The sequence below is a fragment of the Hyaena hyaena genome, unplaced genomic scaffold, assembly GCF_003009895.1.
Source record: "Hyaena hyaena isolate Hyena2069 unplaced genomic scaffold, ASM300989v1 scaffold_724, whole genome shotgun sequence".
Lineage (NCBI taxonomy): Eukaryota > Metazoa > Chordata > Mammalia > Carnivora > Hyaenidae > Hyaena > Hyaena hyaena.
In genome coordinates, this window is record NW_024081354.1 from 96,058 (window position 1) to 110,541 (window position 14,484).

The 14,484-nt window shown below is 37.8% G+C and overlaps 1 pseudogene; it reads left to right on the forward strand.

The window, feature by feature from the left end:
• Positions 1 to 953: 953 nt before the first annotated feature.
• The window catches only part of LOC120220680, a 68,505-nt pseudogene continuing 54,974 nt past the window's right edge, over positions 954 to 14,484 (forward strand).

The following is a 14,484-nucleotide window of genomic DNA, read 5'->3' on the forward strand; positions in this document are numbered from 1 at the left end:
ATGGGCATAGGCAACTTCTGGGTAAGGCTATGAACTCTGTAGTGCTCAGCCAATGAGGAATCAGGGGAGGGACTTGCACACTAGGAGATAAATTGCCTGCTGTAACTGCCAGGAGTGTGCCTGTCCATCAAACACCTGCTCTTGCAAGATCGTTGATTAAAGCTTTGCTTCACTGTGCTCCGAGTCTCCACATCCCTCCTTTGATTGGGTCAGTGGGCTTATTTCTCACAGGGAGGGAAAAAATAATGGTTGAGTGGGAGTTTGCTGAGCAAACAGAAGTCTTGGGGTGAAGCTATTCCAGTCAGGAGCATGAGGTGGGGTCAGAGTGATCAGAATGTAGTGCTTTTGAGGAACTAAAAGAAGTTTATTCTGGTGGATTCAAAGAGTTGTGGGGGGAGTGGGAGGGTGTGGCAGGAAACAGAAGTGAGGTCCTTGAGGCAAAGAACCAAGTTTGACCCTAGTGTCACATTCCTTCCCTGGCATGGGATGATGGGGTTTTGGGGGGTGGGGGTTCAGAGACAACAGCAAAAAAAAAAAAAAAAAATTCTTGAAGATGTCTTTGTGTCTTTGGTACAAAAAGGTGATTTTATTAAATCACAGGGACAGCACCTGTGGGCAGAAAGAGCTGCACTGGCGTTGTGCAGAGTGACTGCTTATATACTGTGGAGTTAGGGGAGGTAAAATCAAGAGGAAGTTTCTTAAAGGGATTTCCATATGCTAATGAGGATTTACAGATTACAGGAGGCCTAGTTATTGTCAAGCTAAGATTGTTTTCCCTCTAGGAAGCATTATCTTTAAGACAGTAGGGAGTTCCTGGAGATTAGGCTATTGATAAGATTGTCGTTTTCTTGTAATATTACTAAGATATTTGAAAACTGATGGAGACTCTATCAGTTTAATCATTTGTTTCCTGTCCTTGCCTTTGTTCTTGGGCAGCCAGGAGTGCCTGAGGAATGCCGCACATAAACCACCTGGGGTGAGGGTGGGAGCTGGTTGCTGGGTATCAACTTGCCTTATGCTGAGTCAACTGTAGAAGTTGGCTGCTAGTATCTACTCTCAGGGTAGCTTCCTCTGGATATGCTGTAGGGCTGTTTATCTCGAGGACACTTTGGGCCTTCTGTTTAAAGGCCTCCCAAAATAAACTTCTGATATATTATTGTTTGTATTTGACCTCAGTTGGGTCATATTTGTTCTAAGTTAATAACGCTAAGATTAGGTCATAGGTTATGTATATAGATAGGCTAGGAGTCATTCTGTCTGGCTCACAAGAGGACGAATGTTTTTGAGCTGTTTAATAAGTTGTTTGTGCAAACTTTTTTTACTTGATGCTGAATGCGTAAACACCATGGAGGCCCTAAATGTGTCAGCCTTTGTTTTGGGGCTTATGTTTTAGCTACTCTTATCTATCCTCATCCCAGCTGCCAGTGTAAGGGAGGGTGTTTGTGGAAAATAGGCCTTAGGGAAGGGACTGCTATACATCACCAATTAGAAAAGGTTTAAGTATTAATTTAAGTTCTGCCCTTATCTGTTCCTTAACTCTAAGTTAGGCTCTTTGTCTCAGCACCAGGCTCAATTGTAACTGTTGTGTTCTTAACCCCCTTTATTATCTAAGTCTTAGATCTAAAGGCCCATAGGAAGAGCCTTTTGACAAACATCCACAATGCTTTCATCTAAAATCTTTTTTGAAGAGGCAGGAATATGCTTTTCCTTATGAGGTATCTGTGTGGGAAATATTGGTCTGATTTGGAACATTGTGAGGCCTGGTCAATACCAGCAGGCTCATTTTCAACATGAGCCAGTAGTATCAGAAGGAGATACCAGTTTTTCCTTTCTCATGGCAGGAGCTGTGCAAATGCTGCCATTTCCTTGCTGTGACTGTCATCCAGCGAGGCTGATGCAGCTCCCAGAACACAGGAATGGCTGGAGGGCCAGAAAGTTGTGGACAGTTCTTGAAGAAACTTAACTAAGAAGGGAAAGAAAGATGGGTCAGTAGCTGGAGAGAGACATCGGGTTTTGCTTTGTTTGTTTTGTTTTGTGTAGCAGAGCAAACACTTGAATTTATTTTTAAATTCAAGGGAATTTAGGGAAATGAGACTCTAAAAAGGAAGGTGTTAGGAGGACTGTTGGTGATGGACCAAGTCCAATCTTCCAACAGAAGAACAGCTGGGAGCCAGAGCACAGGGGAAGGGAGGAAGGACTACTGCCCTTCTGACCAAGAGCACAGGGGAGTGACTACAACTCTGGGTAAGAAGTAGCGGGCTGGGAGTGGAGGGGGCTTATGCCTCTATTTTCCAGATGAGCCATGAGGATAAGGCTGAGGAGAGCAATGAGCACTGGAAGAGCTGTTCAGAGAGAAAAGGGAGAGGGGAATGAGATTATGAGAAAGTAAACTTAATGGGGGAGGGGGACTTGGATGACATTAAAAAAATATATATCTGTTGCACTCTTGCCCTGTACATTATGCATTCTCCCAGGGCCCCCAACCAGCCAGGTGGCTGGTTTCCAAACACCTCTGATCATTCAAAGGGCTGGTGGAGCCAAGAGCAGCACTCTGTCTTTTCTTCAGAAGAAGAGCACGTTTACTGTCTTCCTGGGTGGAGAATAAAGGAAACATTCCATGGGCAAGAGACAACTTCCCATGCCTGAAAGAGAATGGCACTTAACCTGAGTGGGAATAAAAAGCTAGATTGGACTGAGGTCTGAACCCCATTCCCAACCAGTGAGATGAGACTCTTTTGCTAACCACATCCACTTTGTCATTAATACAGACTCTACTGTGGGAGAGGTGGCCAAGATAAGGGCATAAACTGGTGCTTCCACATATGGCCCTACGTTGGAATCAGCTGATGAGCTTTAAAAAGTGATGAAATGATCCCACCCATAAATTCTGATTTAATTGGGCTAGCATGCAACCAGAGTATCTGTATATTTAAAAGCTTTGCATACTTGGAAACCAAATGGACTAAACTCCCCATTGTGGTTTTTACAAGTCAAAATATCATCTTAAGAGTAAGAGGTTTCTTCGCCCTCTAATGAGGTGGGGGGTCTCTTGGAGGTCTTATACAAAATTCTTCATTTTTCTTCTTCTCCATTTCTTCTTTGCCATTTGATGCCAGCCATATGTAAGTTCTTTCCTGGACACTTAAAGAAACTTATGCTTTGTTTTGTTTTGTTATCTAGTGTTCTCTATATTCTCAGAGAAACATAGTCCCATGACTTTCCTAGACCCCCTGAATTGTGTTCTCACTCCCTATGATTCTAATGTATTCTCTTTACAAAATGCCATCACAGCCACTATCCAGTTACAGCATGCCTGGTGCCCATCTGCTCTCTATATGGTGCTGCTGTCACCACAGTAGAAGGTGTAGGAAACATCAAAAACAGGTTTCATCTTATACAGGTAAGAGTGTAATGTGACTGGAACCAGATGTTGGTATAGGTATCCCATGTAGTCTACTGTACTCCAAATCAGATTTTTTTAAGTTTATATGTTTACTCATTAATTTACATCCAAGTTAGCATATAGTGCAACAATGATTTCAGGAGTAGATTCCTTAATGCCCCTTACCCATTTAGCCCATCCCCTCTCCCACAATCCCTCCAGTAACCCTCTCTTGTTCTCATTATTTAAGAGTCTCTTAATGTTTGACCCCCTCCCTGTTTTTATATTGTCTTCACTCCCCTTCCCTTATGTTCATCTGTTTTGTATCTTAAATTCCTCATATGAGTGAAGTCATATGATATTTGTCTTTTTCTGACTAACTCTACTTAGCATAATACCCTCCAGTTCTATCTATGTAGTTGCAAATGGCAAAATTTCATTCTTTTTGATTGCTGAGTAGTACTCCATTGTGTGTGTGTGTATATATATATATATATATATATACACACACACACCACATCTTCTTTATCCTTCTTTATCCATACATCCATCGATGGACATTGGGGCTCTTTCCATACTTTTGCTACTGTCGATAGTGCTGCTATAAACATTGGGGTGCATTTGCCCCTTCAAATCAGCATTGTTTTGGGGTGCCTGGGTGGCTCATTCGGTTAAGCAGCCGACTTCAGCTCAGGTCATGATCTCGCAGTTTGTGGGTTCATGCCCTGCATCGGGCTCTGTGCTGACANTATCTGCCTTGTTCACTGTATTTTCCCTACACCTGGCTAAGCACTGGCTAAAGTACTTAAAAATATTTAAGTGAATGGGGCGCCTGGGTGGCTCATTCGGTTAAGCAGCCGACTTCAGCTCAGGTCATGATCTCGCAGTTTGTGGGTTCATGCCCTGCATCGGGCTCTGTGCTGACAGCTAGCTCAGAGCCTGGAGCCTGCTTCGGATTCTGTGTCTCCCTCTCTCTCTCTGACCCTCCCCTGTTCACGTTATCTCTCTCTCTCTCTCAGAAATAAATAAAACATTTTTAAAAATTAAAAAAATAAAATAAAAAATAAACATTGGGGTACATGTGCCCCTTCAAATCAGCATTGTATTCTTTGGATAAATTCCTAATAGTACAATTGCTGGGTCATAGGTTAGTTCTATTTTTAATTTTTTGAGAAACCTCCATACTTTTTACAGAGTGGCTGCACCAGTTTGCATTCCTACCAGCAGCGCAAAAGAGTTCCTCTTTCTCCTCACCAACATCTATTGTTGCCTGAATTGTTACTTTTACCCATTCTGATGGATGTGGGGTGGTATCTCATTGTGGTTTTGATTTGTATTTCCCTGATGATGAATGATGCTGAGCATTTTTTCATGTGTCTGTCAGCCATTTGGATGTCTTCTTTGGAGAAGTGTCTATTCATGTCTTTTGCCCATTTGTTCACTGGATTATTTGTTTTTTGGGTGCTGAGTTCGATAAGTTCTTTATAGATTTTAAATACTAAACCTTTATCCAATGTTTCATTTGCAAATATCTTCCTCCATTGCATCAGTTGTCTTTTAGCTTTGCTGATTGTTTCCTTCACTGTACAGAAGCTTTTTATTTTGATGAGGTCCCAGTAGTTCATTTTTGCTTTTGTTTCTCTTGCCTCCGAAGACATGTTAAGTAAGAAGTTGCTGCGGGCAAGGTCAAAGAGATATTTGCTTGCTCTCTCCTCGAGGATTTTGATGGTTTCCTGTCTTACATTTAGGTCTTTCATCTATTTTGAGTTTATTTTTGTGTGATGGTGTAAGAAAGCAGTCCAGGTTCATTTTTCTGCATCTGGCTCTCCAGTTTTCCCAGCACCATTTGCTGAAGAGACTGTCTTTATTTCACTGGATATTCTTTCCTGCTTTGTCAAAGATGAGTTGGCCATACATTTGTGGGTCCATTTCTGGGTTCTCTATTCTGTTCCATTGATCTAAGTGTTTGTTTTTGTGCCAGTACCGTACTGTCTGCCAGTACCGTACTGTCTTGATGATTACAGCTTTGTAATACCTCTTAAAGTCTGGGAGTGTGATGCCTTCAGCTTTGGTTTTATTTTTCAAGATTGCTTTGGCTATTCGGGGCCTTTTCTGGTTCCATAGAATTTTTAGGATTGTTTGTTCTAGCTCTGTGAAGAATGCTGGTGTTATTTTGATAGGGATTGCATTGAATATGTAGATTGCTTTGGGCAGTATCAACATTTTAACAATATTTGTTCTTCCAATCCAGGTGCATGGAATATTTTTCCCATTTGTTGTGTCTTCTTTAATTTCTTTTATAAGCTTTCTATAGTTTTCAGTGTATAGATTTTTTACCTCTTTGGTTAGATTTGTTCCTAGGTATTTTATGGTTTTTGGTGCAATTGTAAATGGGATCGATACCTTGATTTCTCTTTCTGTTGCTTCATTATCGGTGTATAGGAATGCAACCAATTTCTGTGCATTGATTTTATATCCTGTCACTTTGCTGAATTCATGGATCAGTTCTAGAAGTTTTTTGGTGGAATCTTTTGTGTTATCTATATAAAGTATCATGTTATCTGCAAAGAGTGAAAGTTTGACTTCCTCCTAGCTGATTTGAATGCATTTTATTACTTTATGTTGTATGATAGATGAAGATAAGACTTCAAAAACTATGTTGAAAAACAGTGAAAAGAGTGGACATCCCTGTTGTGTTCCTGACCTTAGGGGGAAACTCTCAGTTTTTTCCCATTAAGGATGATATTAGTGGTAGGTCTTTCATACGTGGCTTTTGCGATCTTGAGGTATGATCCTTCTGCCTCTACTTTCTTGAGGGTTTTTATCATAAGAAAGTTGCTGCATTTTGTCAAATGCTTTCTCTGCATCTATTGAGAGGATCGTGTGGTTCTTGTCCTTTCTTTTATTGTTGTGATATATCACATTTATTGTTTTGTGGATACTGAACCAGCTCTGCATCCCAGGTATAAACTCCACTTGGTTGTGGTAAATAATTTCCCTGATGAACATGAATGCAAAAATCCTCAACAATATACTAGCCAACCAGATCCAACAATACAGTATAGTTTACTGTATCCAATTAGGTTACCTACGTTGAAATACTTTGTGATTCTAAATTTTCATTTTGTCAGATTCAGTGCTTCATAGCTAAGGGTATTTTAGGGATTGTTATATAAAGCAAGATTCCTTCATTGATTTTAATAAATCTTAACTTCTCAACCCCATCCTTGGCCTAAAACAAGAACAATCAAGTCTGACAAGAGAATAAAGTGAGATAAGAAATCAGAAAGTTTGTAACAGAAATTAGTTGTCCACCACATTTTGAAATCACTGAACTCTGAATAAGAGGCAAATTATGTGTATAAATACTTCCCAAATATTTCATAAGTAACTGACACCATGCTACAGTAAAACACAGCAAAAATAGCAAAGCATTCACTAGAGTTTAGAGGACTTTTTAAAGAAACAAGTTATTTTTATATACTCAAATATACTCAAAACTTCTACAGAGGTTAAGCTTTGAAAGCATTGTATAGCAAGAAAATTATGAATAGCTATTGTTTCCTTTGAAATTCCTCCTGTTAAATATTGTGTTTGGACATGAGAGCTAAGACAATGTGTTACCTGACAATGTGTTACCAATGATGGGTACCTGGTGATAGTGTATGTCTTTCAGCCATAAACTTAATGACTTTTTGGACTTATTCAGGTCTTACCCCACACTTGGATCATCATCTTAACAGTGATGGAAGCACCTAATGCTGCAGCTTATCAGATTTCTTTCTCTCAAACCTTGATAGTACAGATGCTAGATTTGTTCGGTAGTGTCCTGGACAGGTTCATATTGGCTTGTGAGAATGAAATATCAAATTTTGAGGCATGTTGTGAGCCAGTCTTTAAACACAGCCATTATTAAAAATTAAACTAAACAGACTTTACATAAATATTATTTAAAAAGTTAATAAATATCAACATCCATCATTTTCTAATTATTTTACTATTATCTATGCTCTTAAGGCTATGTATGTTTATCTACGTGGTAGAAATACCACATAATGGTATGTTATGTGCATCTCTTCCCAGATCCACATTCAGGGACATCACATTGGAAGCATGTTATCAGCCATGGTAACAACTATTTTACGACTAAAATTGATAGAAGGTAAAAGTTAGAGCTTTTCCCCCCAGAGATTCAGTTGCTAAACTTTTACCATCACATTTACAGCCAGGTTTATATGCCACATCTGAAACAATTCTCCATCTAGCAATAAAGCCAACATGGCCATATTTCTCTCTAACATTAGAATAATAGCTGCCCTTTCAGTTGGGCTACAGGTGAAGCATTTGGCTTTCATCTAGGGGTTATGCTATTTGAAGAATGTTTATTTAAAAACATTTGAAGCACACCCAAGCCATCCAGTTGAGTGCCCTGTGAGAGACACGTGGGACAGAAACAGAGGGACCCACAGAGTCATATTTCCGACCTATTTTTATTGTTTTGTTGTTGTGTTTAAATACATTAAAGTTGAACATGCATAAATTAAATATATGAATGGCACAACATACTAATTTGACTTTACATTTTCAAAGCATTTATATAATTTTGTCATTTAATCCATCAAAAAATTCTATAATATAGATGGAGAAGAGGATGAAATGACTCACGGGAGACTGCTAACTGATTTGCATATACCCATTCATTTATTCTCACAACCATCCTGTAAAGTAGATGCCATTATTACTCTAATTTTAAAGATGAAGAAAAGTAAATTACCAAGATCATGCAGTTAATGAGTTATAGTAAGGAACAAAACTCACAGGAGCATGACTCCAAATCATTTTACCTGTTCCCTAAACTACACTTCCTATTTCACAGATAAAGGAAAGAGAGTATAGAGAGTAAAGTCACTTAATTAATACCTGCCACTAGGCTTTTCTTGAGGGAAGAGAAAAAAGCCTTTCAAAAATAGAAATATTGCAAACCATGAGAGACTCTTGAATGCTGACAAAAACTGAGGACTGATGGATGTGAGGGGGAGGGGGGGATGGGCATGGAGGAGGGCACTTGNTGATCTAAGAGCGTGTGAGCCCCCAAGATGGAAGATGCAATCTTTTTATAACTTAATCTCCACAGTAGCATTCTATCACTTCTGCCCTATTCTATTTGTTAGAAGTCAGTTAAAACTGATGGATGTAGGGGGGAGGGGGGATGGGCATGGAGGAGGGCACTTGTGGGGATGAGCACTGGGTGTTATGTGGAAACTAATTTGACAATAAACTATTTGTAAAAAAAAAAAAAAGAGAGAAAGAAAGAAATATTTTTCTCCTGGGTGGCTTGGTCAGTTATTCAGCTCAGGTCATGATCTCACAGTTCAGGCACTGGAGTCCTACATCCGGTGAGCTCAAGCCCCACTTTGGTGAGCATGAGCCCTGCTTCAGGTGATCCCTGTTTCTCTCTCTCTCTCTCTCTCTCTGCCCCTCACTCATTTACACCTTCTCTCTCAAAACAAACAAATAAATAAAAATAAAAATAAAAATATCTTTAAGAAATCAAAATATTTTTCTTCTAGAATAACATCTTTTACCCTGCACTTATTTCTGGAAATTTAAATATATAAGCTGCACTCCTTTCTGGTGTCCAAGATAGGGAAACAAGAGGTTTAAAGCATAAATAATGTGCTATTTCCTCCCAGGAAAGACTTGCCAAGTATCATGGCACACAGTGTGACTTCTGCAGCCCAGGGATGGCGATGTTTATCTACACACTGCTGAGGAACCACTGAGAGACAACCCCGGAGCAGACAACAAAGATTTTGGAGTGAGCCTTTTTGATTTTTTATGGGCAGGATGTAGGGTAGAAAGTACCCAAAAGTACCAGCCCATGGAGAGATACTGTGGCACAGCTTTGGAGTTCCAAGCACCTGGCTATCATGAAGGCCTCTTTAGTACTTCCCGTGGCTGAGTTCCTTTCCAAGGAAGTGTTGCCTTCATTTTGTGAGCAGTGATACCAAGAACTGAGGCAATATTGGTTTCATTACAAACCTTTATCCCTTTATGAATCCCATTATCACTCTACAAAGGCATTCAAATGAGTTCTTTTCCAAATGTGGAGATTTGGGTAGAGTGGAAGAATGAGATTTTGTTGTTTCATTTTAAATTAATCTGTTAGAATCATCCATTAACTCTACTTGCTAATTTTACAAAGAAGATAGACTTTCATATACTTTATTTTTTATGTTCTAGTTGGATTAGGAAGTCATGGGCAGCAACTTGTTATCACAAATAAATCTACTGAGCAATTCCATCTCCTAAAATGAAATAACAAAAACAATTTTCTATACACACACAAAAAAGCATATTAACAAATATAGTTTTCTGTAACAAACTTACCACTTTCAAGATAACTAGTCCCCAGTTCTTAGAAGAAAACTGTGAAAGCAAACCTCTAAATATTGTAAGAAAGCTCTTTATCCCTTTCAGTAAACAGACCTAGACAAATTCAATTTTATGATGAAAAGTATAGACTAAAACAAAGTAAAAATGCAACTTAAATTTTATGGTAACTGGTATATAAAAATTCTCTAATATTTTCCCTTGTTTCTCAACAGCTTCTTCACCCAAGATTTTTCAGTTTCTTATGAAGTACTATCAAAACTCTGGCCTATGGTTGCAATTATTATTTTAACCCACCCTGAATTGATAATCTTTGTCCAATAAAATAATCCACACTAATGAGGAATTGAGATCTTTGAAAAGCAGAGATCTTGTGATTTGCCTTACTTTTTGTTTTTTTTTTAATATCACAGACAGTCTTAGAGGGATGGATTATTTCCTCACAGATTCTGTGCCTGTATTCATAACAGCTAACAGGAGGTGGCACTATAAAGTTTGACTAACTTGATGAAATAGATAACCTTAGGGGCACCTGGGTGGCTCAGTAGGTTAAGCGTCCGACTTCGGCTCAGGTCATGATCTCACAGTTCATAGGCTGTGCTGACAGCTAGCTCAGAGCCTGGAGCCTGCTTGGGATTCTGTGTCTCCCTCTCTCTGACTCTCCCCTGCTCATGCTGTCTCTCCCTCTCTGGAATAAATTTTAGAAGAAAAAAAAAGAAATAGATAACCTTATGCTGAGTGTGGATAATTTGGAGATTATATTTTGGATCACAATCCATTTGTTTGAGCTTTTTCTAGAATTATAAATGCTAGCCACACTGATAAACTTCATATTCATATTTTAAGGAAAACAATAACATAAAATAAAATTCAAAGAAATGCAGTTAGATATGGCATATACCTTCTAAAATGGTCAACTGATAGAAATCATCACTTCATTTAATCTTGTCTTTCTCTTCAAGACTAAGGAAAAACTTTTTTTTGTAATTTCCATCTTTTTTCCCCTTAGAATCAGAAGAATTTCTGTAGTGGGTACTATTAGCATTCCTATGGTGAGCCTTTCATAGTGCTTGTAGACTTGGCACTGATTATTTGGCCAAGAACAAAAACAAAACAAAAACTCTGATACTAGTTCCCTCTGTCCTTTAATGTTTGCTTATAGTTTATCAGAGAGAAGTTGTCCATTGCCTCTTAAATACTTGTATTTCATGCCATGTAGTTACATTTTAGACATTTCAGCTCCTTTCCTTTACTCCAAAAAGAGATTCTTAATTCATATACTTCTACATTCTTCTTAGCAAAAGGAAAGCTAGATTATGGAGTCTCAATCCATTCTCAAACATGCAGTTTCTTCCTAAACTATTCTTGTTCATAAAAAGAAAAAAAAAAATAAAGGACTATGCCTGTTAACCAAGTTTCCACATGACTTACTGGCATCAAGCTTTACCCTTCTGGATGTTTAAACCTATCCAATCCACACATTTATATCACTTCTGAAATTTTTAAACTGCATTTGAACATGATAATTTTAAATTTATTTTTAATATAAAAGTAACATATTTTCATTATAAAAACTCAAAACAAAATTAAAAGACAGGGAAATAAAATTCATTCATATTTCTGTCTCTAGACAACAATCAGAATCAGATACTTCTGCTTTCTTTCAGTCTTTTCTATACATAGTTTTTGTTTTCTTATTTCAAATATGTGTGGCTACTATATATATGATTTTATACTCTTTAACAGTATAAGAATTTTTTCATGTTATTAAAACCTCTTCATAAATATCATTTATACTAGCTGAAAAATTTGAATATACTTTGTAAAAAGATAATGTTTCCTTACCTTTTCTACCATGCTTTGGAAGTGTTGACTGGTTAAAACAATACCAGATACTTATTAAACACCTACTATGCTGTACTGGGAGGGTTGGTGAACGTCTGAGACACTCCTTGCCTTCTCCAGGAACTTAGAATCCAATGAGTGAGATGAAACATGTACATAAATGACCCTACTCTAATACAGTTGGTGATAGGCCGGCAGAAGGATCCAGACAGTGAGTGGTACAGCTCTGGTTGGGGTGTTAGAAGCAGATCCCAGAAAAGGGGGCTTGGGAACCTGACAAATGGACATATTTTCCCTAAGAAAACATGTGAGAGAGAAAAGACTATGTAACAAAAGCTTAACAAAGGGTCACATATGAGATGTTATGGGGTGGCAGTTTACATGAATTTGGGCATAGGTGGGATATAAAGCAGGAAGAGTTGATTGGAAAAATTATGGAGATCCTTATGATATTTCAGGAAGAAAATGTAATAACAAGACTTTTGTGATGAGCATCTGTGTTCCAAAGAGCCATTTGGCTGATGTGGGAAACGAAAAAGAGTCTAATTACTCATAGAGCTATTTCACTGAAAAAAATGAAGCACTAGTAAGTGATATAATTTTTTTTATCATTCCTTAAAAATTGATCTCTTCTTAATCAGGTAATTTTTGCCACTGTACTGGATACCAACCAATTGTAGAAAGTGGAAAAACTTTCTGTGTGGTAAGTTAAAATTTTTAATTTCTTTCAGTTGATTTAATACATTAATGAACATTTGCATAAAGTCATATGTTGCATTCAATTATTTCTGAAATACCTTCATGTTGACCTTTATAACCAGTGAAAGTTACTGAATGCCACTGTTGGTATTTTTTAAATAAACCTTTGGCATCTATCTTGTTTATAGCCCTAAATTAGGCACTTTCCTAAGAAGTAAAGTATATGGTCCATGACTTCAAGAAATGCAAACTCTATTAAGGAAAATAAAGCATAGACTAAGAAATAATAAAACCATAATTGAAAAGCAAGATATTAAAAGCTCAATATATCCTCTATACCATGTATATCAGTTTTGAAGGAATGTGGACTAAAGAAAATTAATAAGAAAGGAAACATTAGAGAAGAGGAGTTTTGAGCTAGGTCTTAAAAGAAGTGATAGAAATGAATGGATGAAGAGAGGCCAGTAGAAAATTCCATATAAGAAAATTCCTTGAAGTAGGAAAAAGAAAGATATCCAAGGTTCAGCTAAGAAATTGATGTGGCTGAAGCATTAGGGAGTAAAAAGATAGTCTGGGCTGAGGAATTTATACTTAAAGCTGATAACCAATATATAGTCATTATCTGTTCTTAAGATAGGAGTAACATGGGAATAGTATTTCAAAGGGAAAATTCTTGGCACCTACCAGTAAGAAGGATAAGCCTGGAAAGACATGGTGGGGATGAGGGCATGGACTAGTGCAATCTCCTATGTGTGAAGGAATGAGGACCTAGACCAATGTGGTAGATATGGACCCAGAAAGATAACTTTCAGGAAGGGGATTTCCAGAACCATAACCTCCAGACAATAAAGGATACAATGAGGAAGAAATGCAAGTCACTCTCAAAGTTAAGAGATTTAGAAATAAGATGAAGGAAATTGGAGAATGATTTAGTGTATGGTGTGGGGTTGGGAAGTGTATGATTTTGAGATACATTAAGTTTTCAGAATGTTGTATATCAAGAAGAGTTAAGGTGTTTTTCCATTTTTTGTGGCAAAATTAATTTTATATACTTTTGGTTGACCAAAAACAATTCAAAGAAGACAGGTTAATTCCAAATACCAAAAAGTCTGGGAAAAAATCTACTTTTAGGCCAGTAATGAAGAATCCGAAAAGCTTTACAAACTACAGCCATTTGAAATCCTGGGCAACATATCGTTATGTTGAACCATATGAATGACCAGTATTCCACCATTGTGACCCACAGAAATAGCAGTTTCATATCACTTAAAACCTAAGTATCCAAAGATAGATATTATTATCTCACTCACTTGGATCCCCACATTTAGCCATTTGTCTTTCATTCCTTTATTGTGCACAGCATTGTCAGAAAATCCAAATCCCTCCTTAAGTCTGTAGAAAATTATCTTACAGGTAAAAATATCGGCCACCACTTTTTTTTAATGCTTATTTATTTTTTAGAGAGAGACAAAGTGTAAGTGGGGGAGGGACAGAGACAGGCGGAGACACAGAATCTAAAGCAACTCCAGGCTCTGAGCTGTCAGTACAGGGCCTGATGCAGGGCTCACACTCACAAAACGTGAAGTCATGACCTGAGCCAAAGTTGGATGGTTAACCAACTGAGCCACCCAGGCGCCCCTATCAGCCACCACTTCTACAGCACTTCCTATGTGTCAGGTACTGTGCATATCTTTTGCATATTTAAATCTAACAAACCTGTTTCAGATGGGTTTTATTTTCCTAATTTAACAGTCTCAACCTAGTCAATACCTCCTAAAGCAGGAACTAGAACCCAGGTCTCCTTGACTCCATATATGAAGTCAAACCATAGGTCTGCAAACCATACCATATACCCTTTGTTTGTGCCTACACACATGAATAGGACAAACAAGAATGAAAAGATTGTCACAGTTGAAGTAACTGACCAGTGAATGCAGGCCAAAAACAATACTTTCAGTCTGTGTGAAATGTCCTGAAAATTAAGGTAAAATGGTTTGGGGCTTGAATCATCCAAGTAATTCAGAATATTTCCAAAAATACCCAAATAAACACAGATTTTAAGTTTATTTTTGTGTATAGAAAGTCTTTTTTTTTTTTTAACAGTTTATTGTCAAATTAGTTTCCACATAACACCCAGTGCTCATCCCCACAAGTGCTCTCCTCCA